Genomic DNA, 26,794 nt, shown 5'->3' with positions numbered 1-26,794 from the left:
GCATGGCAAGCATACTATTATGGCAACATTCACACGCATGCTGGATGCTAAAGCAAAAATACTTACATTGTACTCCGTGCCAAAACAGTAAACTAGTTAGCAAACATGCATGTCCTAGTTCATGTTAAAAGTGGCTAATGCATCACATGCAAAATGCGATCTAGGCAAGCTCGGCTAGCCCTAAAACATGGTATGTGAAAATGCACAATTATCACATATTCGGTTTAGAATTTGAAATACAAATGCGGTTAGCGTGATGTACCGAGCCTAATGTATGCAATACAAATGCATGGATGCACGCATGCATAGCATAAGGTATGCTAATTTCAAAAAATGCCCTAATCTACCATCATAAGCGGGTAAATAAAAGGGAAGAAAGAAATGGGGATTGGAAAACATACACACCACCCACACACACTTATTACAGATTTCCCCCCACTCGGAGGGCCCAAATAAATATTACAGTCCCAAAATAATAAACAAATAAAATTATTACAAAATTTCTAATTTAATTTAAAAGAAAAGATGGCAAAGGAAAGAAGAGGGCAGCCGCAGCCTCTGCCTCGGGATGCGCGAATGGTGCATGCTCGAATCCGTCTCGCCCGGAAAACCCGTACCGTACTCTTACCGCCTCTGTTTGTACTGCCTTGTCTTGCTGAAAATTGCCAAAGTACTGGAGCAAGTTCTTTGCATCCTGCAGAGCACCACCGGCCGGACAGAATTCCCACCGGCACTTCACAACTCCCATCGGCATTTGTTGGATTCCTCGGCACTCCAGATATTGCCGGTCGGCACTAAATTCTGCTAGTCGGCAGAAACTTCCTGCAGAAGACAATTTGACAGCAAACAGAGAACAGACAGTGCATGGCATGGGGTTCTCAGGTACATGTGGGCATGGTTGTGCTTCTTATCATGTTTTGAACTCAAAGAAGCACGACCCTCGATCTTTGAGCCATCAATGGAGCATGATGACCCAAGGGATCAAATTCGCCACTCAATGTAAGGATGCATGCAACAAACAAAATGAGATCCGAAGCCTTTTCATGTCGAGGTCAAAGGCCCCGGTGACCGAGAATCAAGGTACATTGCATCACTTGGAGTATGAATGTCCCTTGACCCTCATATTTGGCTTGACACCCCAAGCCAAATGATGCAATGCATGTTATGCTCACAAGGCTCAAAATACAACATGATGCTAAACATGCAAGATATGCCAAATATCATGCAACAAAACATGACAAGTATGTAATGTTATCATGCAAGATGTAGTTGAGATACAAACATGAACCAATTTGCCATAAAGTTAGCGTGGAATAGCACATTAATGGGACAATCATGCAACCAACATGAGATAGGCATGCAAAGGGGCCTCAAAGTGATAAAGGTGCAGACCTTTATTCACCTCAAAACAGCACCAAGAGTGCTCAAAATGATGGACAAACAACTCATGCCAACATGCAAGCTAATAGGCCCAAGGCTAAGGACAGATTAAGACAAGACCAAGCTATGGCATGATTAAGACAAGTAAGGACAGATTTTTTTACATGCAAAAAGGGACTCCAAACTCTCCTAAAATGGCAGCTAAGGTGACTCCCAAGAGGCACATGCACTAAGGCTCATTCCTAGGCACAAAAGGGTACACCCTCAAGGCATCAAAGAGGTCATGCATGCACACATACAAACATGATTCTTGGACGAAAATTTGGTCCTAGATGGTGTTAAATCATGAGGGTAATCACAACCATGCATGCTAGAGGTCAACATGCTTAAAGCTTTCAAGCCAAAATACAAAGCAACCCTAACAAACATGTCAAGCATGAACAAATGGATAACCAACAGATTTTTAGCATGGAAAAACAACATTAAAAACTTCATGGAACTAAGCCAACACACACAAGAATCATGGCCTAATCATGAGATGCACTTCTAAGCAAAATGGAGCAATACAAAGCAAGTACTTCAAGCATACAAGGAGGTACAAATCCAGCCAAAAATAGAGATCCCACATGACCTAAAAACACCCAAAAAGTTCTGAAATGAAGCAAAAACCAAGCAAGCATGCATGTCACCCTTTTGGGCCACAACTCAAGGAAACAAAACCGTAAAGGGAGAGGGGTGTCCCTCCCCTATGCAAGACTTCAAACCAACTTTTTTGACACTAAAAATACACTGATTTTCAATGGTCAAAGGGCCAAAACACTGAAGCAAACAAAACCTTATGAAAAAGGCACCAAAATGGACCAAACAAGGCCTAGAAGGGTGAGTTTACACTCAAACCACAAAATGACCTTAATGAAAGTGCTAAAGCAGGAAAATACAAGCCTTTTTTATGTTATACACAAGAGCTAAAACAGCAAGCAAGATAGGTAAAAAACTATTGCAAGTTTGGGGAATGTAAATCAAGATGCTCACCCTTGAAGAACCTTTGAAGAACAAATGGTCTAGCCTCCTTCTTTTGATCAAAACCAGTCCAAAAACTCAAGAAACAAACCCCCAAGTCCCTCAATCTCGGAGTAAGGTGTGATGGTGTGTGTAATGGTGCAAAAGTAAGGTAAAAACCACCTTTTGAGCTAAGAAACACACACAAAGGAGGAGAGAGAGGGAGGTATAGAGATAATATGTATCTATATCTCCAAGGTCTGGTTTTTGGTTGCAAGAGTCTAACCTAGATCAAAGAGGAAGGCCCTCCTCTTATAAGACTCCCTATTGCAAAGCTTATTCAACAAGCTTGCTTAGAGGGAGATCCCTCCATACACGTGTATGGAGGGGGGAAGAGTTGGTGCCAGCTATCACAGCTGGCACAAAATATCTCCAGAAAGTGGATGAACAGTGGTCGGCTGCCCAAAAATGCCATTTCGGCAAAAAACAGTGCCGACCGGCAACAAACTATGCCGACCGGCAATAAAATGTGCCGACCGGCAAACAAAAGTGCCGATAGCAGCAAAAGACCAGCCGGTGGCCTCTAGCCACTGCCGGTGGGGTGTGGGGATGCCTCACAAGGCTTTCCCTGCCCCTCCAAGGCAAAACACAAGTGTTCGGTGCAAAACCAGACACTAAACGGTCAAGTTCGGAGATCCTGAGGCAGGGCGCGCGAGCCGAGGCTTCCGGGAACTCCAAACGAACACAAACATGGATGATCACCGAGTGTTCAAACGGTGACGTCCAAGTCTTGAGGACGGTCAAAAATGGGGTGTCTACAGTTGCCCCTCTTTGACAGAACTCGAAAGTCATAACAATGACGGGAATGAATGTCAAAGCCTAGAGACGACCCATTTTTGACACGGCCGAAGACTCAGACAAACACACAAGACAAATAAGATACGCGCCCGAAGGCAGGGGCGAAATGCAAGACAATGCAGAGCCGAGCGTAACTTATGGTCATGCAAAGAAAGCTGTAACGAAGCATACATGCGACAGTTTTAAGCTAGCACACATCAAACCACACTATAATGCAGAAAGGATGTAAGAGAATTATGCCATTCTCAATACGTCTCACTCGGGAGATACAATACCTGTGCGGCCCGTCTGGTTGCACCAACCTCAAATAAACCGTACATACAATATCGTGCCTGAAAAGAAAACAAACTTAACAGGTACAATATCGTTAGCAACATGCAAAGTAGTGTACTCGAAATGCGTGACAGCGCAAAGCAAGTGGGGAGCATGACCATGCATATGGAAATACAACTAGGTAAGTGGAGCAAGCGGTCTACGCAGGCGACGAAATTGATCATAAGCATGCGGCCTACGCAGGCAATGGAATTGACCAGTATGCGGTCCATGCAAGCAAAACATGCGGTCTACGCAGGTATTGAAATTAAATATGCGGTCTACGCAATCAAGACATGCGGTCTACGCGGGTAATGAAATCGATAAATCATGCGGTCTACGCAAGCAAAACATGCGGTCTACGCAAGCAAAACATGCGGTCTACGCAGGTAATGAAATTAAACATGCGGTCTACGCAAGTAATGGAATTAAACATGCGGTCTACGCAATCAAAACATGCGGTCTACGCAGGTAATGGAATTAAACATGCGGTCTACGCAATCAAAACATGCGGTCTACGCAGGTAATGGAATTAAGCATGCGGTCTACGCAATCAAAACATGCGGTCTACGCAGGTAATGGAATTAAACATGCGGTCTACGCAATCAAAACATGTGGTCTACGCAGATAATGAAATTAAACATGCGGTCTACGCAATCAAAACATGCTGTCTACGCAGGTAATGGAATTAAACATGCGGTCTACGCAATCAAAACATGCGGTCTACGCAGGTAATGGAATTAAGCATGCGGTCTACGCAATCAAAACATGCGGTCTACGCAGGTATTGGAATTAAACATGCGGTCTACGCAATCAAAACATGCGGCCTACGGAATTAAACATGCGGTCTACGCAATCAAAACATGCGGTCTACGCAGGTAATGGAATTAAGCATGCGGTCTACGCAATCAAAACATGCGGTCTACGCAGGTAATGGAATTAACCATGCGGTCTACGCAATCAAAACATGCGGTCTACGCAGGTAATGAAATTAAACATGCGGTCTACGCAATCAAAACATGCAGTCTACGCAGGTAATGGAATTAAACATGCGGTCTACGCAATCAAAACATGCAGTCTACGCAGCTAATGGAATTAAACATGCGGTCTACGCAATCAAAACATGCGGTCTACGCAGGTAATGGAATTAAGCATGCGGTCTACGCAATCAAAACATGCGGTCTACGCAGGTAATGAAATTAAACATGCGGTCTACGCAGGTAATGGAATTAAACATGCGGTCTACACAATCAAAACATGCGGTCTACGCAAGTAATGGAATTAAACATGCGGTCTACGCAATCAAAACATGCGGTCTACGCAGGTAATGGAATTAAACATGCGGTCTACGCAATCAAAACATGCGGTCTACGCAGGTAATGAAATTAAACATGCGGTCTACGCAATCAAAACATGCGGTCTACGCAGGTAATGGAATTAAACATGCGGTCTACGCAATCAAAACATGCGGTCTACGCAGGTAATAGAATTAAGCATGCGGTATACGCAATCAAAACATGCGGTCTACGCAGGTAATGGAATTAAACATGCGGTCTACGCAATCAAAACATGCGGTCTACGCAGGTAATGGAATTAAACATGCGGTCTACGTAATCAAAACATGCGGTCTACGCAGGTAATGAAATTAATGAACATGCGGTCTACCCAAGTAAAGAAAGGATTACCATTACATAGCATAATTGAAACAATTTGTGGAGTTCACAAAGCATGAAAAGGATATGGGGCGGGACATTCTTCGCACTCATTGAGCATTGCTTGCAGTAGTTGTGGCCTGAGGTCAACTCAAAGGTTCACGTTTCAAAGGCGTGCTCTCTCGTATTGTGAGGGCGTCCAGCGACGTGGCTGACCCGAACGGAGGTGCGGAAGGTGAGTTAACCTCAAGGGGAGTTTTGCTGGCATCCATTCCGACACTTGGCTACCCTGCCATTCTACGTTTTATTTTCCTTTTTACTAGTAGTTTAAGCACATTGCACTGCCTCAGGCAGGTTTATTTTCTTTCTCAAAATTCACACACTTTGCAAAACATGTGATGGGAATGAAACAAATCGTTTTATTTAAAAGATGTTGCATTTGTGGATCTTCTGTGCATCGCATCGCAGGGTATCACACCACAATGTGAACGAAATCGAACTCATTTTGGAAATTTGCCATCGTAATAATCAGGTAGTGAACCGACTTACAACTCGATAAGCAAAACAAGGACATGATGCAACCAAACAAGTGTGAATACAACTTGATAAACAAATCAAGAGCTCCAAGAGAGCGAAATACAACTCGATAAGCAAATGTTCAAAAACTCGACAAGCAGACAGGCGTGGCTCCGCAAGAGTAGATTGCCGGAGAGGGGTTGGAGGTGGTGAAGTTCCCCAATTCTTAGCATAAACAGCTCAGAAAACCAGAAGGAAGTCCACCGGCTGCAAGGAATGGCTACCGGCCATGTGTCTGTTTTGTCGGCAAAATAAAATGGCCGGTCGGCAGAGTTTTTGGCCGGCCGGCACTAAATGAGGGGGACCACCAGAATGTTGACACCTGTCCCCCACTCAACCTTATCTCCTACAAAAGATCCCAGCCTCGTAGTTTTTCTCATTTTCACACTGATTTGCTCCAATGGAAGAGTTTCTTGCTCAAAACCTCACAGCTTGGATTGCTAGCTTGGATGGCTCGGAAAAAGTGAATTTCCGGGGTTTTGGCATAAATGCACTATTCACTTTGGGTCGTACCCCCTTGCACCTCCCATTTCTTCAAGCCGCGGCAAGGTTTTGGAATCCGGTGACACATGTCTTTAGCTTCGCCGGGCAAGAGATATGTCCTACTTTCGAAGACTTCCGAGCCTTAATGGAGTCCGAGCGCGACGAGGAACTCCTGCCCCAACTCAATTTTGGTCATGTCCAATCCTTAGGGCGCATGTGTGGACTCAGCATGCGTGACGCTCGGTCCCTGATCTGTGACGGGATGCTGGACATTCCGAGTTTGGCTAATCGATTTTCTGATGCTGGTGAACGCAACAACCATCACTGGCAAGGCTTCCGGCGACATGCCCTCTGCTTGTGCATGCTGTCCCATTTCCTGTTCGTCTCAGGCTCTGGAGGGGCTAGTATCCGGTTGATTGAGGTTGCCCAAGGCTTGAAGGAGGGCAAGAGCTGTATTGCCATGGCTCTGGCCGAGACGCTAATGGGCTTAAACGCCTTTTATCGTCATGAGACGCCTAGATTGGCGGGGAGTCCACTACTACTACAGGTAATGTTTCCCACCCAATCTCGCATTTATGTATTGCTCACATCACTCGGCCCTCGAGCTTGATCTTTTTCTCACAAAACCCCATTCTCACTTTTCTCTCCTCGTACATCTCTCTATTTTTTAATCTCTCATTTTTCAATCCCTCCCCAGGTGTGGCTGATGGATAAACTGCAGGTTGTGGACTCCTGCCCAGCATATTCAGCTCGCGGCTACTTCTTCCGGCATCGTCTGGTCAATGCCTTAGATGAGGAATGGTGGTTTGCTTGGATGTGCCACTTGTCCGCAGACCGTATTGCTTGCCGGTGCCCTTGGCTGAACCTTCCGGCGATGAGTTATAACATGCCTCGGCAGACTGGGATTCAACTGGTTGGTCTCACTCACTGTGTATTCTATTTCCCATTTCGGATTCGACGTCAATTTGGCCACGACCAGACCTGCCCGCCAGAGGGGATAGAGTATCCTGTTGCATTTCCAGCCCGAGGCGCACAGCTTGTTTGGCAGGCCACCGCGTGGAGGATGAGAGAACTCCTGGCCCCCGCTCCTACTTTCAGTTGCACTTTGTCTGATGAGTGCATGGATTGGCTCAATGAAGAAGCGCAGATTGGGCCCAACTTGGCATCAGAGGCTTCGACTAGCTCTGGGAGGGCGCGCAAGAACACCTGACTTGACTATGCCCTAGATTTATTGCTTTATTAGTACTTTCAAGTTTTCTCTTATGAATGTAATAAAAAAGCAACTTCAATTGTATGTAAGAGCAGGAGAACTCTGTTTTGAAATCAAAGAAATTGAAAGTTGTGGCACTGAAAATTTTCCACCTTGGTCCAAAAATGGTCAAACTTGTAAAAAGATTATTTGAACAAAGTCAGCTTTTATTAAAACTTCTCAAAGACATTTTTGATGTGGATCAGAACTGGACACGCCTGAGATCTGCCACTGAGATGCACAACCCCAGATCCCTGCAACTGGAAAGTTGCCCCTAGTCTGAAGAGCGCCGCAGCACTGCATAGCAACGGAAAGTTGCCCCTAGTCTGAAGAGCACTGTATTGGGGATTCCAACGAATGCTGATAGACAAAGATGACTGAGATGATCAAATGGACAAAGTTGATCGGGGAAGTGTTATAGCTGAACTTCGGGATGAAGCTGCCTACGTATCCCAAACATGGGAATCAAGCCTCACGTAGTTCCGGCTCGGGTTCACTCGAGTATTTTCACTCTCCTTTTGCGCTCTAACTTTTGCCAAGGCCGCCCTTTGCGGGTTTTCAGCCTTGCGAGCTCAGTTTTTATATTTTCTAATTTTTTGTGCTCTAACTTTTGCCTAGATCGCCCTTTCGGGTTTTCGGCCTAGCAAGCCTCTCAAGGGTAGTATTTCTTCAACTTGTCCATGTTGATCGGTTGGGAAAATTCCAAGCCATCTAAGTCCATCAGAACCACAGCTCCACCTGACCAGATAGCTTTGGTGATGTAGGGACCAGTCCAATTGGGTCTGAACTTGCCCCTCGGGTCGTGGATGGGTGCTCGGTTGTCTTTGAGTACCAAATCCCCTTCCTTTAGATTTCTGGACTTAACCTTCTTGTTAAAAGCCCGAGCAATCCTGCGCTGATAACTTTGAACGTGGTACAGTGCTTTCAGCCTTCTTTCGTCAAAGAGCATAAGTTCCTCGAACCTGCTCTGCTGCCAATCTGCCTCAGCTATCTGACACTCAGCCAATACCCGTAAAGACGGAACTTCAATTTCAATAGGTAGAACAGCATCCATTCCATAAACTAACGAATACGGAGTTGCTCCGGTAGAAGTTCTAATTGAAGTCCTGTAGCCCCACAGAGCAAACGGCAACTTATCTGGCCAATCTCGGTAGGTCTCCACCATTTTCCGCAGTATATGCTTGATGTTCTTGTTGGCGGCCTCAACTGCTCCGTTGGTTTGCGGCCGGTATGTAGACGACTTATGAAAAGCCACGTTATACTTCTCCAACAAGTCGACCACTTCTTTCTTAAAGTGGGATCCGTTATCCGAAATAATCTCGTTTAGCACCCCGTAGCGACAAATGATGTTGTTTCTGATGAACTTGGCGACGTGTGACGCTTTCAACACCGCGTATGATTGGGCCTCGACCCACTTTGTGAAATAATCTATCGCTACCAGGATATACTCATGTCTGTTCGACCCCTTCGGGGTAACAGCTCCGATCACATCAATCCCCCATACGGAAAATGGCCACGGGGATGTCATGTTGTACAACTGGGATGGTGGGATGTTCATACGGTTTGCATGGATCTGGCATTTGTGGCATCGCCGAACAAAGCCGATACAATCCTCCTCCATGGTTGACCAGTAGTAGCCCTGTCTGAGGATCTTTCTGGCCAACATTACTCCATTCATGTGCGCGCCGCACTCCCCTCCGTGGATGGCCTTCATTAGGCGCTTTGACTCTTCAGCTTCTACACAGAGCTTATGCATTCCCAGATGACCCCTTTTGTACAGTTTTCCCCCGCAGATGATGAACTGAACAGCCATTCTTCTGATCGCCCTCTTATTCTTGGCATTTGCCCCTAGTGGATATGTCTCCTTTTCCAAGAAGTTCCAAATATCGTAATACCAGGGGTTGTCGTCTTGAGCCTCATCTATGGCAGAAATTGACTCGTATGCTGGTGCAAACTTCTGATCAATGATGACTGGACGCATCCGGACTCCCGACGGGACGTCTATCATGGAAGATAGAGTTGCTAGTGAATCTGCGAACCTGTTGTTCTCTCTTACGAGGTGGGTGAAATTTAGCTTCTCGAACCGAGGAATTAACAAATCCAAGGTTTGGTGGTAAATTATCATCCTTTCCTGCTTGACCTTCCAGTCTCCTTTTGCTTGAGACACAACAAGATTCGAGTCCCCAATGACGTCCAATCGTCTTACCCCTAGTTCTAGGGCTGCTTCCAGACCAGCAATACATGCCTCATACTCTGCTTCATTGTTCGAAACTCTGAACTGGAGCTTGAACGCTAAAGGGATATGGGAATCATCAGGTGCTATCAGCAACACCCCTATCCCATACCCATACTGGTTTGACGCTCCGTCAAAGTACATCGTCCAAGTTTCATCTTCGATGTGCAGAATGGCTTCATCTGGGAATAGGTACTCAACCGCTTCATCCCCCTCAACCGGATGGTCGGCAAGAAATTTCGCTACCGCTCTCCCTTTCACCGACTTGCGTGTTACATACTTCAAGTCAAATTCGGAAAGCAATAGCAACCAACGAGCTAGCCTACCCGTAAGTGCTAGTTTCTCGAAAAGATATTTGATGGGATCCAAACGTGAAACCAAAATTACAGAGTGAGCTAACAGGTAGTGCCGCAGCTTCCTGGTAGCCCATACCAAGGCCAAGCAAGCCTTCTCGAGCGGAGTGTAGCGGGTCTCGTAATCCAGCATCTTTTTGCTCAGATAGTAGATAGCCCTTTCCACTTTGTCTTCTGACTCCTGTGCGAGCATGCAGCCCATGGTGGTCTCAGTTACCGAAAGATACAATATCAACGGTCTCCCCGGTTCTGGCGGTGACAACACAGGCGGGTTCTGTAGATACTCTTTGATCTACTCAAAAGCTGCTTGACATCGGCCGTCCCATTGGAATTTCTTTCCTTTCTTCAGGAGACCAAAAAGTGGTTCACAAGTCAAGGTTAATTTAGAGATAAACCGTCTTATGAATTGCACTTTACCTAGAAAGCCTCGCACCTCCTTTTCAGTCCTTGGTGGTGGCATTTCTAAGATGGCCTTGATTTTGGAAGGGTCGACCTCGATGCCCCTTTGCGTAATCAGAAACCCTAGCATCTTCCCTGCTGTAACACCAAAAGTACACTTCTGGGGATTCAGCCGCAGCCGAAACTCTCTGATCCTCTGAAAGAATTTTTGTAAGGCGGCGTAGTGGCCCTCTCTTTCTTTGGACTTGACAATCATGTCATCCACATACACCTCGACCTCTTTATGGATCATATCATGCAATATTGTAGTTGCTGCCCGTTGATAGGTAGCTCCAGCGTTTTTCAGCCCAAATGGCATCACTCTATAACAATATGTACCCCACGGGGTAGTGAATGCAGTCTTCTCCCGGTCTTCGGGTGCCATTACTATCTGATTATAGCCTGAGAAGCCATCCATAAACGAAAGCAAGGCATGTCCTGCCGTGAAATCTACCAATTCATCAATGTGCGACAAGGGAAAGTCGTCCTTCGGACAGGCCTTGTTCAAATCTCTGAAGTCTACACAGACCCGAGTTCTGCCGTCCTTCTTCGGCATCGGAACAATGTTGGCCAACCAAGTAGGGTACTCAGATACCAACAGGAAGCCTGCATCAATCTGCTTGGTGACTTCTTTCTTGATCTTAATGGCCCAATCAGGGCGGATCCTTCTGAGCTTCTGTTTGACAGGTCGGGCCTCGGGATCAAGAGGGATCCGGTGCTGTACAATCTCAGGATCGATTCCAGGCATGTCTTCGTAGGACCACGCGAAAACATCTTTGAAATCTTTTAACAAAGCGACTAAGCGCTCGCGTTCGTCAGAAGACAACGTGGACCCAATCTGGACCAGCCGCGGGTCCTTCTCAGTACCAACATTCACAGTAGTGATTTCATCCATTAAAGGTTTAACAAATCTTTCCTGCTCTTGATCAATTAACCGTTGCAAAACCGGAGGAATTTCTTCCTCGTCGTTTTCATCAAAATTTTGAAAATCCTGATTTAAGCAATAAATCAAAGGCACAGAAAAATACTCTGAAACCACATCCACGTCGTTCTCATTAAATACTTCCGAGGCGTCGGATTCCTCTGTTACAACAGACTCAAAAGAAAATGAAAAAGACGACCTAGACAGGACTGTGGTATCTGGGTTATCACCCCCAAGAATACCGGACACAGACTCGGTTGAGCTAGAACCTGATTCCGACGCACAAGATTCGGTAGAATCAGACTCCGGCTCACTACCTGACCCGGTGCTTCTTGATAAAAAGCCTTCTTCATATTGCCAGATGAGAGAAGGTGCGATGGACGCATCCAAAATAGCTGATGGTAGGCTCGCAGCCGCTTCATTCCCAATCACACATACCAAGGAACTATCCCCCAAGCACTTCTGTTCGATCGGAGGATCTGAAAGCAGACACGCCAGCGTTGCCCCCATTTCATTTTCAGCGTCCTCAGACTGTACTTCCTTACTTTGCTCAGCCTCAGCCGATAGATATGCCTGCCCTTCGGCGATGTCATCCTCAGGTAACTGTAAATCAAAGAAAATCTCGAATCCCGGTACGCGCTTCTTCTCCGCGTTGAGCCACGACTCCGAGAAACCACAGAATGGAAAATCCTCCCCCTCCCGGACGAAACGTCCGTTTAGGGTACCCCGAATGGGCTGGTGCATTAAGTCAAAGGGTTTCCGCATCTGTTTTGCCCTGGCCCTTCCGGCCATTTCCTTTCCTTTCCTTATCCAATCCTCTTTGGTGGGTAGGTAGCCCAAACCAAAGGTATGTGGGTTATGTGGCACTTCGGCCGATGCTGCGGCACCTTTCCTGCCGCTCTTGCCTAATCCCATCCCAGGGATGTGCTGGAGTTTGTTCATGAGATAGACTGCTTGGGCACTGACATACACCCCTTTATTAGCTGCCATGATGTTCTGTACGACCCGAGCCTCGGCCAAGGTAAAACCTGATATGAACACATCTTCCATACCGTGCTCGATTTCTAGAACAGGCGTAGATACCTCTGGTGGTGGATGAATTGACGAGTTTTCAAAAACAATGGCTACTCCCTTCCCATAGGGGTATTTCACCACTTGATGTAGGGTAGAGGAGACCGCCTTTACCTAATGCAGCCACGGCCGCCCCAAAAGCAAGTTGAACGTTGCAGGAACCTCCAAGACGTGGAAATCTATCTCGTGCTGTCCCGGCCCAACCTTTGTTTGAATCTTAACTGTCCCCATCACTTCCCGGCTTGTGTTGTCATACGCCTGAATCACCTGGGCCGTTGGCACAAAATCCGCGACTTTCAAACCAATTGCATAAGCTGTCCTTGCCGGGAAGACGTTGACGGCGGACCCCGTGTCGACAAGTACCACAGGTATCCATTTATCTCTGCACTCGACAGAGATGTAGAGCGGCTTGTTATGGTTCGCACCCTCGGGTGGCAGTTCTTTGTCAGAAAAACTCAATGCTGGGGAACTTCCTCCCGAAAAGACTAAGCCCACCAGCTGTTCGGGCGTGGTATCTATGGAAAGTTTGGCATTATCCATGGCTGAAAGGACGGTCTGTCTATGTACTCGAGAGGCCATAAGCAGTCCCCAGATGGAGATGTCTGCTTGTATCTTTTTCAATTGTTTCAATACGGCCTCGTCTTCGAGTTGCTTCTCCCTTTGTTTCTCTGCTTCATTATCTTTTCCAGACGCCTCTGGTTGATCTAGGTGTAGAGGCTTGAAATACCGTCCACTCCTAGTCATGTGATCGACCTCACCGATATACCAGGTATCATCTGGTTGGTTACCTTCCCAATCCTCGTCCGTGTGGGCAAGACATAGGTCGTCGTCTTCCCACCACATACCATCTGCAGCTGACAAGCATATGTTTGGTTCTGGCATAACTGTCCCGATACTTGCAGTACCTCTTATCCCTATGCCCACAGCATTATCCATTTCTGTATTTATGGCAGTCTCAACCCCCACATGACCTTTTGCCTTCCTGACCCTCTTAGAATCTTTGAGTCTTTCCTGTTCTGACTGTGTCAATGCAGTAGATTGCTCACTGATCCCTGTACTCAAAATGCTCCATTCCCGAGCGAAACTCTCGACACCGGCGCTCTCCGGCGATGTATTCTGTTCTTCGATACTCCCGGCCGTTGTGGACATTCCTGCCCCTGCCGGGTCTTGTTCTGACTGGAACCCCCCTATTACATCTGGCTGATCGTCTAACCATCCTGTGGCCTCCGCTGATTCTTCATTATCGTACCAGTTGATGGCTGAATATTCTAGATCTTGGTTATCGCAAAATTGGAACTTGGCAAGATCCTCTTCCACGGCTGCCAAATCATCCGTTTCCTGTCTTGGACTGTTCCCTCGGATTACACACAGCTCTCCCCCGACTGGAAATTCGACATTTGGTCTATTCTGGACCACTGGTGAAATGTAGTCACTCGGACTGTAAGCATTCCCAATATCATTTTCAGGCTCCACAGACTCTGGTTTGACAACCTCTTTCCTCTTCTCGATGGTCACCACCACTGGCTTGGGTTGGGTTATAGAGACATCCATCATGCACAAATCGGTGTAATCAGGGAGGAAAACTTTCGGTTTAGGCAAGTAGGAGTGTGTGATATAGATACTAGGATCGTAGGATGCGACCCCAGTGTGGATGAAATTGATTCTTTTAGGTGGTGGAACTTGGTTATGTGTGGGGAGAGGATTTGTAGTAACATTGGGTTTCTCAGGGAGTAAAATCACCCCATTATCAATGAGATCTTGAATCTCATGACGTAAACGAAAGCATAGGTCGGTGTCGTGACCGTGCTGCTGGTGGAACGCACAATACTTGGCCGGATTGTGGGTGGCAGGCAGTCTTTCAGGTAAGGGCCGCGGCTCTAGGGGCTTCAGATGCCCTTTTCTGATCAAAACCCCCAAAGCTTTGGATAGGGGCATATAAAGTGGAGCGAAGGTTCTGGTGTTTCTGGGAGGGTATTTGGCTGTTTGTGAGTTGCTTCCGGACGCACCGGAGAATGGTGTGGCTGCCGTATTTCTTGGGGAAGGGTTAGTGGTGACCATACTCACTTCGGAGGTCCTGGCAGTCGTAGCGCCGCTCGGGCCTGCATTAGTATTACGATTGAAATTTTTGCGGGGTTGCTCCCGATCATTATCAATCCACCCTTGTCTTAGGGCGTCCTCGATCTGTACCCCCATTTCATGCAGATCAGCAAAGGTAGGGAAGGGGACTACGATCATCTTTTGCATTAACTTCGGCTGGAGATTGCGCACAATCATCCGAATCTGATCTTTGTCTGTGGGTCTTAAGGTCATCATCGAAGCCTTAGCTCGCCATCTGGTTACAAATTCTGAGAATCTCTCCTTGGGTTCTTGCCTCGTTGTCTCGAGATCCCGGGTCGTGATCTCGATTTGTGTGTTATACGAGTACTGTAGGATGAAGGCCTCGGCCATCTCGTCCCAATTTCTCTTGACGTCATCCTCCAACTTGGCATACCATGCGGCCGCCACACCCGACAAGGTCCGGCCGAATAAAGATAGCTTCTGCAATCTAGTGAAGCCCATTGGCCTTAGGACGTCTGAGAATAGTCGCAGGTGTACCATGGGATCCTCAGATCCGTCAAAACGATCAATTTGTGGCATCTTAAACCGATTTGGCAGCGTCACAGCTGTGTCGATGTATCCGTCTCCAATGTCCGGAATGGACTTCGCACCTTGAGATTTCTTGAACAGCTTTTCAAGCTTGTGCATTTTTAACGTCATGGGGTCCACCTCGGACTCGAAGGGAGAATCCGACAGATTGATGGGGGTGGGTGCCTTGGATTGTTGAGGTGGAATCGGGAGGGGAGCTGGCCCTGTTGGGATGTCTGTATCCTCTTGGACATTCCGGGTGTTTGGTGTCTCTTCGGGTATTGGAACCCTTAATGGAGGAGGGATTTACTGCGAAGGTGATGCCCCAGTTTGCTGTTGCAATCTCCCAATTAAATCTGCTTGCTCACTCATAACTGTGGCTTGTTGTCTGGCTAATTCTGCCTGTCGGACAGCATCCTGCTGCATCATTTTCATGCTTTCTTGAAGTTGGCGCACCATCTCCTCTAAGCTAGCCATGCTGTTCTGCTCTGGTTGAATTACTGGTATGCGTTCCCTCTCTGTGGGTGAAACGGGATCCTGATCCCTACTGTACACAGGTGGGGTAGACGAAGCCCTTTGTACTGACTGTTGAACCGATGTCCTCTGCCTAGTTGCCTTCCGTTTAGTAACCGGGGGTAGAGAATGGTACACCGGTTGTCCTTCTATCAGATCCTCAGATCGATGGAGCCGACGACCTCTGATCCAGAGTGCTTGGGGAATGTCTACTGGGTTGGACGCAATGATGCTAAACTACCTAGCAAAAAGATAAATAAAGCAATAAACGAACCAACAACCGGACAGCACAACAGCATAAAATAAACATATAATACACAGTTGGATATTCAATACAAAGTCGGTGAGCCGAACACACTGTTCCTCGATATTGATCACTGTTTTCCCCAAAAACAAACTCTGTTCCCAACACTGAACCCTGATACCCGCAGATAACTGATTCTCTTAAAACTGATACTGATGCCCTCAGGCCTGATGCCCAAACTTGCAAACTGGTATGTACATTCCCCTGTAGAAATACATTCTAAAAGCACATAGCAAGTAAAGAGAGCCAAAACACCCCTATATTGGGGTAGGGTTTCCCTGTCCTATTCTGTCAGGAGCTAGGGTTTCACTATGCACGCAGCAGTTCTCAAACAACCTAATATCGGGTAAGCAACCTGTCCTAGTTTGGAATGGTCACTATGGATTCCGAATATGCACTAGGTCGAATGGTCAAAAAGGGTGCCCCGGTAAAACCGGGGTTTGTGTTCCCATACTGTCAGAGCCCATAGCCGGTCAGCCTTATGGACATGCCTTGACAAGACAAGCCGCCGGCAAACCGTTCAGGAATGGCAGATGGCAAACACGGTGTCCTAGGCGCACCAATGCACATGCAATGCAAAGAAACACATAAGCAAAATCAAAACAGGATATCACGAGTTTGAGTCAAGCTCTCTAAATATCCCCAGCAGAGTCGCCAGAAACTGTAGACGCGCCCGTGGGCCTCATGCTACAGTTCGGACTCGATTTGTGTCACGGTTCTTAATCTGAACCAAAGAGTCCAAATCTGGCAAATCGTTTTGAGAAACAGATTTTTGAAAAAGTAGTGCCAAACATGGACTGCTTTGCCAGATACAGAGTCGCCACCTAAATATTTTTAAAATGGGGAAATTTAGGAAACCCTGACTCGGTGCCGAAGGCCACATGTCCGTCATCACCGGAGTTGTCTCGGCTCGGGAGCTTGGGTACGATCGGGGAAGGTCAGCTATGAGCACCCCCTCTCGCCTGGTCCGAAGACCAGCCTCTACTAACCGTGATATCCGTTTTTGAAAACGTTATGTGTTCTTATTCCAATTATAAGCCTAGCATTACTATGTTATACGCGCGGCAAACAAGTATAGACCAAATCGCCCAAATTGGAAATAAAACATTTTATGTTTGTTTTGAAAATGGTTTGCTACTCGCAAGTAAGCTAAAATGCAGATTTTGCCACCCTCAAGTGGGCTTTTGGAAAAGATGGTTTTGCCACTAACCAGTGGGCTTAAAATTCACAGTTTTAACGCATTACCCCAATTTAAGCAATTTGACCTCCACCCACAGGCATTCAAGCAGTTTATCTCATGTAAGCACTTAGCCGCATGGCAAGCATACTATTATGGCAACATTCACACGCATGCTGGATGCTAAAGCAAAAATACTTACATTGTACTCCGTGCCAAAACAGTAAACTAGTTAGCAAAGATGCATGTCCTAGTTCATGTTAAAAGTGGCTAATGCATCACATGCAAAATGCGACATAGGCAGGCTCGGCTAGCCCTAAAACATGGTATGTGAAAATGCACAATTATCACATATTCGGTGTAGAATTTGAAATACAAATGCGGTTAGCGTGATGTAACGAGCCTAATGTATGCAATACAAATGCATGGATGCACGCATGCATAGCATAAGGTATGCTAATTTCAAAAAATGCCCTAATCTACCATCATAAGCGGGTAAATAAAAGGGAAGAAAGAAATGGGGATTGGAAAACATACACACCACCCACACACACTTATTACAGATTTCCCCCCACTCGGAGGGCCCAAATAAATATTACAGTCCCAAAATAATAAACAAATAAAATTATTACAAAATTTCTAATTTAATTTAAAAGAAAAGATGGCAAAGGAAAGAAGAGGGCAGCCGCAGCCTCTGCCTCGGGATGCGCGAATGGTGCATGCTCGAATCCGTCTCGCCTGGAAAACCCGTACCGTACTCTTACCGCCTCTGTTTGTACTGCCTTGTCTTGCTGAAAATTGCCAAAGTACTGGAGCAAGTTCCTTGCATCCTGCAGAGCACCACCGGCCGGACAAAATTCCCACCGGCACTTCACAACTCCCATCGGCATTTGTTGGATTCCTCGGCACTCCAGATATTGCCGGTCGGCACTAAATTCTGCCAGTCGGCAGAAACTTCCTGCAGAAGACAATTTGACAGCAAACAGAGAACAGACAGTGCATGGCATGGGGTTCTCAGGTACATGTGGGCATGGTTGTGCTTCTTATCATGTTTTGAACTCAAAGAAGCACGACCCTCGATCTTTGAGCCATCAATGGAGCATGATGACCCAAGGGATCAAATTCGCCACTCAGTGTAAGGATGCATGCAACAAACAAAATGAGATCCGAAGCCTTTTCATGTCGAGGTCAAAGGCCCCAGTGATCGAGAATCAAGGTACATTGCATCACTTGGAGTATGAATGTCCCTTGACCCTCATATTTGGCTTGACACCCCAAGCCAAATGATGCAATGCATGTTATGCTCACAAGGCTCAAAATACAACATGATGCTAAACATGCAAGATATGCCAAATATCATGCAACAAAACATGACAAGTATGTAATGTTATCATGCAAGATGTAGTTGAGATACAAACATGAACCAATTTGCCATAAAGTTAGCGTGGAATAGCACATTAATGGGACAATCATGCAACCAACATGAGATAGGCATGCAAAGGGGCCTCAAAGTGATAAAGGTGCAGACCTTTATTCACCTCAAAACAGCACCAAGAGTGCTCAAAATGATGGACAAACAACTCATGCCAACATGCAAGCTAATAGGCCCAAGGCTAAGGACAGATTAAGACAAGACCAAGCTATGGCATGATTAAGACAAGTAAGGACAGATTTTTTTACATGCAAAAAAGGGACTCCAAACTCTCCTAAAATGGCAGCTAAGGTGACTCCCAAGAGGCACATGCACTAAGGCTCATTCCTAGGCACAAAAGGGTACACCCTCAAGGCATCAAAGAGGTCATGCATGCACACATACAAACATGATTCTTGGACTAAAATGTGGTCCTAGATGGTGTTAAATCATGAGGGTAATCACAACCATGCATGCTAGAGGTCAACATGCTTAAAGCTTTCAAGCCAAAATACAAAGCAACCCTAACAAACATGTCAAGCATGAACAAATGGATAACCAACAGATTTTTAGCATGGAAAAACAACATTAAAAACTTCATGGAACTAAGCCAACACACACAAGAATCATGGCCTAATCATGAGATGCACTTCTAAGCAAAATGGAGCAATACAAAGCAAGTACTTCAAGCATACAAGGAGGTACAAATGCAGCCAAAAATAGAGATCCCACATGACCTAAAAACACCCAAAAAGTTCTGAAATGAAGCAAAAACCAAGCAAGCATGCATGTCACCCTTTTGGGCCACAACTCAAGGAAACAAAACCGTAAAGGGAGAGGGGTGTCCCTCCCCTATGCAAGACTTCAAACCAACTTTTTTGACACTAAAAATACACTGATTTTCAATGGTCAAAGGGCCAAAACACTGAAGCGAACAAAACCTTATGAAAAAGGCACCAAAATGGACCAAACAAGGCCTAGAAGGGTGAGTTTACACTCAAACCACAAAATGACCTTAATGAAAGTGCTAAAGAAGGAAAATACAAGCCTTTTTTATGTTATACACAAGAGCTAAAACAGCAAGCAAGATAGGTAAAAAACTATTGCAAGTTTGGGGAATGTAAATCAAGATGCTCACCCTTGAAGAACCTTTGAAGAACAAATGGTCTAGCCTCCTTCTTTTGATCAAAACCAGTCCAAAAACTCAAGAAACAAACCCCCAAGTCCCTCAATCTCGGAGTAAGGTGTGATGGTGTGTGTAATGGTGCAAAAGTAAGGTAAAAACCACCTTTTGAGCTAAGAAACACACACAAAGGAGGAGAGAGAGGGAGGTATAGAGATAATATGTATCTATATCTCCAAGGTCTGGTTTTTGGTTGCAAGAGTCTAACCTAGATCAAAGAGGAAGGCCCTCCTCTTATAAGACTCCCTATTGCAAAGCTTATTCAACAAGCTTGCTTAGAGGGAGATCCCTCCATACACGTGTATGGAGGGGGGAAGAGTTGGTGCCAGCTATCACAGCTGGCACAAAATATCTCCAGAAAGTGGATGAACAGTGGTCGGCTGCCCAAAAATGCCATTTCGGCAAAAAACAGTGCCGACCGGCAACAAACTATGCCGACCGGCAATAAAATGTGCCGACCGGCAAACAAAAGTGCCGATAGCAGCAAAAGACCAGCCGGTGGCCTCTAGCCACTGCCGGTGGGGTGTGGGGATGCCTCACAAGGCTTTCCCTGCCCCTCCAAGGCAAAACACAAGTGTTCGATGCAAAACTAGACACTAAACGGTCAAGTTCGGAGATCCTGAGGCAGGGCGCGCGAGCCGAGGCTTCCGAGAACTCCAAACGAACACAAACATGGATGATCACCGAGTGTTCAAACGGTGACGTCCAAGTCTTGAGGACGGTCAAAAATGAGGTGTCTACAAGTACTGAGAAGGACCCTGGCTTGATCCAAATTGGTTCTACACTGTCTTCGACGCGAGCGATTTGTCGCTTTCTTGAAAGATTTCAAAAAATATTTTGCGCGGTCCTGCGAAGACTTGTGTGGGATCGCTCTTGAGATTGTGCAGCTTAGGATCGCTCTCAGCCTCAAGATTCGACCCCTCACTTTCAAACCTTGAACTTGAGTTCAGAACGTTCAACGGTCAACCACAACGTGAGGCCTGTGTGGCCATTTTGAAGCAGCTCTCCAACAAGAGGCACCAAAGTCAGATCAAGAAGATCAGATCAAAGGAAGCTTGTAAAGCTAGATCAGAAGCCCCTCCTCAAACTAGGGGCAAAAATGTCAGATATGCTCGAAAAGCCGAAGATGGATCCTTCAACAAATCAATGCAACAGCCACTCTCCTGGATACGGATGGCTTCAAAACCCTAAAACCATTTGGCATGGACTTGTTACACTTTTACCCTTTGAGAGGCTCGCTGGGCCGAAAACCCGGAAGGGCGACCTAGGTAAAAGTTAGACCAACAGAAAAATACACAAAAAAAAATGCAAAAGAAAAGAAAAAAAAGAAAAAAAAATGCAAAAAAAAAAAGAAGAGAAAAAGAAATGAAAAAAATTGAAAAGAAAATAAGAACAAAGCTTGCAAGGTCGAAAACCCGCAACGGGCGCCTTGGCAAAAGTTAGAGCCTAAAAAGGAGAGGATAATACCCGAGTGTACCTTACCCTGAACTACGTGAGGCTTGATTCCCATCTTTGGGATACGTAGGCAACTTCATTCTGAAGTCCAGCCGTAAAATACTTCAAATTCAACTGTGTCCATGTGATGGTTCTAGTCATCTTTGTCTTTTCTGTATCCGGGAGTTCGGTTGTAATCATCGCTCTAAAGACTGATTACAATACACTACGGTGCCATTCAGACAAGGGGAAACTTTCCGTTGCCATTCAATGCACCGCGGTGTCATTCAAACAAGGGGCAACTTTCCGTTGCCATTCAATGCGCTGCAGTGCCGTTCAAACAAGGGGCAACTTTCCGTTGCCGTGCAGCTCTGTTCGAGCAAGGGGGCAATTTTCCTCTAAATCCGAGGTTGTCCGTCTCAAGAGTAAGTTCCGTGCTTGTTAAGCATTGGCCGTTTGCAAAAATAGTTTTTGAGAAATTTTACTGAAGTTGACTAATTTTCTTGAAAATTGTTCCATCTTTTCCAAAAACTGGACCATTTCTTGGACCCAAAAAAGGAAAATTTTCTGTGCTCATAGCCTGACTTGCATGATTTCAAATAAAAAATCGAACAAGTGTGTTAATCTAACTCTCATATCGGTCAAAATTATTTTAGTAGAAAACCAAAACAAAAAATGGTCAAAATGATGAACTAGGGGCACAGTTGAGTCAGGTGTCCTGTCTTTCCCCTACTATTAACATACCTGCCAGAAAGAGCACTCTACCTGCCAAGAAGGGCACCCCCGAAGATGACCACAAAAGGGCAGAAAGCTCTCACATCCTTTGAACAACGAGGTATCGAGCCAAGTGCGAAGCACAAACTGGAAAGGGTTAAGATATTCCACTCCCTCATCTGGACAGATCTGATCACATCCAAACTCCCCAGCAAAGCATCGTCAACCGATGTCAATTGAAAATCTGCTGCACATCCAGCCGCATCACAACCTCTCCGTGGGAGAAGATCACTGTTGTGAGCAGAAGAAGAGAATCTAGCAGAATGCTAGGGGCAAGAGCCCGTAACTCCTTGTTTATCCACCAACCACCTAGGGGAGGGATAAAAAAATGAGAGATTGAAGAATAGAGAGATGTGCGCTGAGAGAAAAAGTGAGAAAAGGACTTTTTCAGAAAAAACAGAGATTGAGTGCCAGAGTGACGTGAGAATCACAAATGAGAAAATGGTGGGAAACAATACCCAGAGAAACTTGCTCCTCGTGCGTTGAGAGGTCTCTCGTCTTTGTAACAAGTCTGTGTGTCGTGTCTCTTGTTTTGTTTTTCTCGATTCTGGATTTGAGTCGTTCCGAGCGTGTCTCGATGTGTTTAGGTTGTTTACCTTTTGTTTTTCATTGTTGAGTCTTTTTCGCTGTGTTCAGTCGTAGGCTCAATACCTGGTCGAGAACTCATTTTCTCAATTTCAAAAAATGATTTGTTGTGTGCTCAGAGTGCTCTGCCATTCTCCACATTTGTGCAGAAAAGGGAATTTGTTCTTTCGAAAACTACAGGGTTCAACCCAGGTCATGTGAGAACAGTAAAATCAGGATCTATCTGAAACTATATAGGTTCCGAACTGCAAAGCAAAAGAAAAGAGGGAAAATCGAAGCATCTGAGTGTGTTTCACCTTCAGCAAATTCCGTGATTGTACTCCGGATGTACCTCTTCAGGCCTTGTCACTACTCCGAAGTATGGGTGTGCCTCTACCTCAAGCTCAAGATTAGGTCTGCTTCAAGCCAGAATGGCAATCAAAGTGCTCCCTCAGAAAACCAGTCCCTACCAGTGGCATCTTGGTTGTGTTTACAATGAGTTCCTAGGAGACAAACTGCGACGGTGGAAACTAGAGTTCGAACGGTTATTACCTAGAACACAAAGGTTCAGGATTTTCGAGACTAAAGTCTGGTTTAAATACCCACGGGTGTATCCCCGGCTTGAAATCTGTATGGTAGCCCCATAGATTGAGATAGCGTGTATGCACCTCAATTCTGGATACTGAACCAACCTAGTCTGTCAACCCGTTGGAGAATAGGGAAAGTTGTGAACATGGCCGGGAAAGAAAGGTAGTAACTACGTTTTGGAAGTATAAGCAAAAGAAACCCACTTTTCAGCTCAAATTGTTTCTGCGGAATTTTCAATTCATGTCTTCGATGCGTAGCTCATCGTTAGTTGGCATGCACAAGGTGTATCCTTTTGAAATATATTGTGACCCCTCCGAGAGGTAAATCGGAGGTTATGTTTGAATTGATCTTGTTAAGGCTTGTATTCCCTTATTCGGCATTTTGTTTCAAATATGCGTTGTCACACACGTTCCACTTGCATTGTGATGTACGTTCCAATTGCATTGTTATGCACGCACTTCACTTGCATTGTGATGTACGTTCCAATTGCATTGTTATGCACCCACTTCACTTACATTATGATGCACATTCCAATTGTATTGTTATGCACCCACTTCACTAGCATTGTTACGCTCATTCATTGCATTGATTTTGCACATCTATCTAGCATTGTCACGCTCATTACTTGCATTGTTATGCACCTTTTCACTTGCAATTATCATTCTTTCTCCTCGCGCGTGTGACGGGTTAGACCTTCTCTAGTTAAGAGCATTTGGAATACATTTCAATGCTCACACCATTCCGAAGCAACGTGATACGTCCCTATGTTTCTCTTTCTCGCCGAAACACCGGGATACGTCCCTACGTTTCTCTCTCATTTTGAAACACCAGGATACGTCCCTACGTTTCTCTCTTTCCGAAACACCGAGATACGTCCCTATGTTTCTCTCTCTTTTCGAAACACCGAGATACGTCCCTACGTTTCTCTCTCTTTCCGAAACACCGGGATACGTCCCTATGTTTCTCCTCTCTTTCCGAAACACCGGGATACGTCCTTATGTTTCTCCAACCTTTCCGATGCACCGGGATACGTCCCTATGTTTCTTCTTCCATTCCGAAACAACGGGATACGTCCCTATGTTTCTCTTTCCATTCCGAAACAATGGGATACGTCCCTACGTTTCTCTTTCCATTTCGAAACAACGGGATGCGTCCCTATGTTTCTCTTTCCATTTCGAAACAACGGGATACGTCCCTATGTTTATCTTTCCATTCCGAAGCAACGGGATACGTCCCTATGTTTCTCTTTCTCGCCGAAACACCAGGATATGTCCCTATGTTTCTCCTCCTCTCCGAAACACCGGGATATGTCCCTAATCCTTGGGATACGTCCCTAACCTTTGGTATACGTCCTTAATCCTTGGGATACGTCCCTAATCCTTGGGATACGTCCCTAATCCTTGGGATACGTCCCTAACCTTTGGGATACATCCCTAATCCTTGGGATACATCCCTAACCTTTGGGATACGTCCCTAATCCTCGGGATACGTCCCTATGTCTCTCCCTCTTCGATTGAAAGCGTTCGGAATATGTTCCAAAGCTCACACCATTCCGAAACACCGGGATATGTCCCTATGTTTCTCCCTGTCCCATTTCCCCACACGATTTCAGTGTGTTTGGAATTCATCTCAGGTTGCATTGTCATGCACACCTCTTCACTTGCATTGTCACGCACATTCCACTTGCATTGTTTTATCAAATCGGCTTCGCGAAAGCATATAAGTCCAATTACAAGCCGGCTTCGCGTAGCGTATAAGTCCAATTATCAAAATCTTCCTGCATATCATTTGCATCCTGCCCCTGAACTACGCTGGTTTGATTCCTTACAAAGGGATACGCAGGCAGCCTGCGGGCACAACCATTCATTCATTTGTATTTTGTTTGTTTGTCCAAGTCTTCGGCCTCATCAAAAATGAGTCGTCTCTGGGCTTTAACATTCACTCACGTCATTTCATCACTCATGAGTTCTGTGAAAGAGGGGCAACTGTAGACACCCCATTTTTGACCGCCCTTAAGACTTGGGCGTTACTAATGGTTTACTTGTTGGAGAAAGGTGTGCAGGGCAAAAGTTCAGTTTCTTCGGCAAGGAGAGAGCCAAATCTCAACTTCACACCCCATTTTGGACCAAAGCTATTTTGGATGGTTTTTAGACTTTAAAACCCTCTCTTTCAAAACATTTTTGAAATAAAATTCCTACGATGCTTTGAGACTCACATTTTGTCAAAAAAGGCGCTTTTCGATAAACCGAGCAAGGGCAAAGTGGAAATTAATGAAAGAGAGATGAAATCTTTGAAAAATATTTTAAAACACCTTACTTAGGGATTTGAAGTTGAAGAAAAGAGGAGAAGAGGGGAGAAAACAAGTTGGAGAAGAAGTTCGGCAAGGATCCAGGCATGGTGCATGCCAGTTGTGCCAGCTGGGATGCACAAACCCGTCCCCCCATACACATAGGTGGTTGTTTTGAGCCATTGACCCCTTTTTTTGCACCCTTTGCTCAAGGCTTCTTGAGGAAGCCTTGGCCCCTTATCTTGGCTTCCTCAAGAAGCTTACAAGTTGTCCTAGCTTCCTCAAGAAGCCTTGACTCCTTTGCCCCCTTTGCCCTTTTCACTTAGCTTCTTTGAGAAGCTTAAACCATTTCCCTTTGCCTATATAAGGACCCCTCTTCTCCCATTGTCAAGGGTTGGTGGTTTTGAAAGAAAAACCAGAGCTTTTACATATATATATATATATATCTGATCTGTACACCCTCTCTCTTTCTATATTTTACTCTCTCTCCTCCCTTGTGTGTGTTTTGTGGCCTAAAAGTGTATTTTTACCTTAGTTTTGCACTAAGACACACACTACCACACCTTGCTTCGAGTTTGAGAGACATTGAGGGTTGATTCTTAAGGTTTTGGATTGATTTTGGTCAGAAAAGAGTGGCTGGACCAACTGTTCTTGAAGTGTTCTTCAAGGGTGAGTTTCTTGCTTTATTTTCCCCAATCTTGCATTGGCTTTTGACCTATCTTGCGTATTGATTTGAGCTTTGTGTATAACTGAAAAAAGTCTTGTTTTTAGCTCCTTTTCAAGTTTGTTTCAGAACACTTTTGTGTTTGGGGTTGTCTACCCCCTCTTAGGCCTTGTTTGGCCTCATTTTTATGCATTTTTTGTGAGCTCTGGGACCACCTTGTTTAGGCCTCCTCACCACTGAAATCTTAATGGATTTCAGTGGTGAGGAGGGTGTCTTAAGGTCCTAAGAGGGAGAGGGCCATCCCCTCTCCTTATTGTCTTCATTACTTGCATTTTTAGCCTTACAAAGGGGCCTATGTTTGCACACATCTTGAGCTCGGTTCAGGCATTTTTCAGTGGGTTTTAGGACTCTCAGAACTCATTTTCAGAGTTAATTTGGTCTTGCTAAATGTCTATCTTGCATGTGCTTAATAACTCCTTGCATGGCCCTCTAAAGTAACTCATCATTTTTGCATGGCATGGTTGCATATCAGTGGTTATTTGGGCCTATTTTCACATGTTTTATTCACTGATTTTTGATGGTTTGGTGAGATTCCATGTGCATCATATACTTGCCATACAATCCATGTTTGCTAGTCAAAGTTGCATGCTATTTTAGTCCATCTTGCTAACTTCTTTTGGCCATGCTTCGAACTGGAAATATGCATGTTTTGGGACTGTCTTGCATCTGTATTCATGCTTCATG

Source organism: Camellia sinensis, chromosome 2, assembly GCF_055761805.1.
Source record: "Camellia sinensis isolate YWXY chromosome 2, ASM5576180v1, whole genome shotgun sequence".
NCBI lineage: Eukaryota > Viridiplantae > Streptophyta > Magnoliopsida > Ericales > Theaceae > Camellia > Camellia sinensis.
Note: the sequence above shows the minus strand (reverse complement) of the source record.